Source organism: Myotis brandtii, unplaced genomic scaffold (genome assembly GCF_000412655.1).
Source record: "Myotis brandtii unplaced genomic scaffold, ASM41265v1 scaffold850, whole genome shotgun sequence".
NCBI lineage: Eukaryota > Metazoa > Chordata > Mammalia > Chiroptera > Vespertilionidae > Myotis > Myotis brandtii.
This window is the reverse complement of record NW_005371455.1, coordinates 1,549,807-1,552,833: the sequence shown is the minus strand read 5'-3', so window position 1 is coordinate 1,552,833 and position 3,027 is coordinate 1,549,807. Positions and strand designations below refer to the sequence as shown.

General features: G+C 48.4%; 1 protein-coding gene across 2 annotated transcripts in view; it reads left to right on the top strand.

Moving 5' to 3' along the window:
* The window catches only part of CTNNA2 (catenin (cadherin-associated protein), alpha 2), a 1,155,525-nt gene that overhangs the window by 544,076 nt on the left and 608,422 nt on the right, over positions 1–3,027 (top strand). The window lies entirely within an intron of this gene.

Genomic DNA, 3,027 nt, shown 5'->3' with positions numbered 1-3,027 from the left:
GTGTCAATTAAAAAGGAGATCGGCTTACCTGCCACCACAGTCGTTACCCGAGGCTCTGTCCTGGTGATGTAAGTCTGTGGGGCCCTGTCAGGGCCTGGGCAGCTTCTTTGGGGGCCAGTCCCAGGAGGTCTGGGGGCTCCAAACCGGATCCAGAGGGTGGCCTTGCTGGACTGGCTGAGGTCCAACCTGGAGGGGCCAGACTACAGTCTGATTTCCAGTGGCCTTCCCTTTCACACCTTGGGCAAGGCCCAGGCGGGGGTCTCGGGTTTGAGCAGAACTTGGCTCAGTGTCCTTCCTTGCTGCATTTGAAGCATGGGCCCGGAGGCTGCTTAGCCCCTGACTTACTCGCAGTTGGAGGACCGGCACTTTGTTTGGGGTTTATGAGAGCGGAGGCTAGGAGCTGGAAGGCCTCCTTCTGGGCCTCAGCCTTGGCCTGATCTCGCCTTTATTTTTGGATTTAGGTCTCCTCGTCTCTATTATTAAAAACCTTAAAGGTCAGGTTAACGAGGTCTTTTTGAGGGGTTTGTGGACCTGTATCTATTTTTTGAAGTTTGCAGCGTATGTAGGGGGCTAATTGGGATATAAAATGGGTGTTTAGAAGAAGGGCTCCCTCTGGGGAGGTGGGGTCTAAGGTGGTAAATTTCTATAGAGGAGGACAGGGAGACATAGATGTCATGCCAAGTCAGGACATAGGACTGGGTCAGGCTCCTTAGTAAAGGTGGTAGGGTCAGTGGAAAAAGACCTGAAATGCCTCTCAATCTGTGTGAGGCTGGACTTAGAGAATGGGATGTGAACTCAGACTATGCCCTCAGGTCCTGCTGCCTCCCTCAGGGGTAGAATGGATTCGGGAATGGAAGAGGCTGTTGAGGAAGGCAGCCTTTGGCTGGCCTGAGAATGAGTGTTAGATGGGAAAGGCTGTTTTGGAGCTCACGTTCTGAGGATTTGGGCTCTCAGGGACTGGGGAGAAGGTGTGGTTGCTGGTTAAGAGGGTCTGGGTTTTGGGAATCTATTGCATGTGAGGGAGAGGATGTATAAGGGGTGGAGGTTGGTGGTCTGCTGGGTCAAGAGTAGATTCAGAATCAGAATTGTTAGGGGTAAGACGGGCAGAGCAGGACTGAGAGAGAGGATTGGGACTGAAGGGTGAAAAAGGCCTGGACATAGGGAATCTATGACCATTTTCCATGGCAGTGACAGCATTATGTAAATTGCTCAGTGTGTTAAAATCGAAAGTGTTGTTTTCAGGCCATGGAGACTTATTATCTAGTTTATGTTGTGGCCAAACAGTGTTACAGAATAAAGTGAGGTGGTTGGGCATGATCTCCCCGGCGAGTGTGCAGAGGGAGTGGCCTATGAGAGAGGAAGGGTGAGTGACAGACCACAAATAAGGTGACTGAGAGAGGAAGGGTGAGTGACAGACCACAAATCCAAAGGTGACTGTTTAGGGCAGGCGTCCCTGCTGCTAAACAAATCACCATGAGAAATGAGAGGTGACCCTCTGGACTGGGCATCCCCAATCCAGAAGGACCCAAAGCTGAACGGCTGAGGAGTCTTCTGGCCTAGCGCTAGGACTTTTGAGATGAGAGAGACTTTCGAGAAGTCAGTGAGAGAGAATGAGCAGAAGACCCGAGATGAGGGAAATTGTGGAATGTCACTCACCTAGAGAAGATTGGCTGGTGTGGGATGGAGGGTCAGCAATGGAGAAGGAGAGATTCCCGGTCCAGCGTCCTCCTTGGCTGGCTGGGGAAGACCCCGTAAGGGAGGGAGGCCTGATCGAGGCTGCCAATCAAGTCACCCGAGTAAGATTTGGAGGTAAGCCCAGGATGAGCTGCCGCTGCCTACTGCTCTCCTAGTAGCAAACTTGGGGTGACTGAAGCCGGGATGATGGCTCCCCATCCCCGTGGAACCCTCCCAGGTTTTGGCACCAAATGTTAGGTCGCCGAAGGAGGAACGCCTGAGGCCAGAGTGGTGAGGGATTACAAATTTATTCGATCATCTGCACACCAGGTGGCTGAGCCTGGATGGCTCCAGCACCCAGTGAAGGGAGTCAGTGGCTTTTAAAGGACTTTTGGTGGGATTTTTCTGGGCGGACACTTCTTTATGCATACCTGGAGGGGAGAGAATGGACTGTAGTCACTGCAAGTGAAAAATGGTCTTCAGCAAAGGGAATGTCCATAGTGAAATGTCCTGAAAAGCCAGTTCCCGTGGGGGGAAGGGTATCAACTCAATTGCTCGATCAAACCTAACAGTCCTCAATCCTAGAGTCCTCTGGGGCTGAATGTAGAGCACCCCACAGGTAATGGAACAGATTTCTTAAGACTCTCTGAATAGTAAATTGGTGGTTTGGGGGATGCCTTGCTTGATATTGGCAAAGGTAATGCTTCACATTATCTTATCTGACCACCAGGGCATGCTCAGATGGTTGAGATGGACTCTCCCATAATGTTGATAGAAGACTGGAAACCTAGAGAAATGAATGTGATGTTACAAGGGCTATCAATTATAGAAGCCAGGTGCAAACCCATGCCTTTTCCCCATTCGATATTCTGATACTGATGGGAAAGAAGGGAAAACAAGTGTCCCCAGTACATAAAAGGCAGTAATACTTTATTCATTTATGTGACTCTTAAACTCACAGTGCTTTCATTAAGTGCTGGCCCGAATTTTTCACACCAACTAGAATGTGGGGTGTGTGTGTGTGTGTGTGTGTGTGTGTGTGTGTGTGAGAAAGAGAGAGAGAGAGAGAGAGAGAGAGAGAGAACTCCCACATTTCAGTGGAGATGATGAGAAGGATAAAGATAGCAAATAAATGGAGCTACTGCCTCAGTCATTAAAAAAATACTTTAAATATGCGTGCAACATGCATTTGACATAATCCCATAGGCTTTTTCAAAAGGAACAGAGTTACTGACTTTATTTAAAACCTGTCAAGAAGACATTTATTATTGATAATTTAAAAAAATATATGTAGTAAAGACAGTGATATATTAGTAATTTTTTAAATATATTTTTATTGATTTCAGAGAGGAA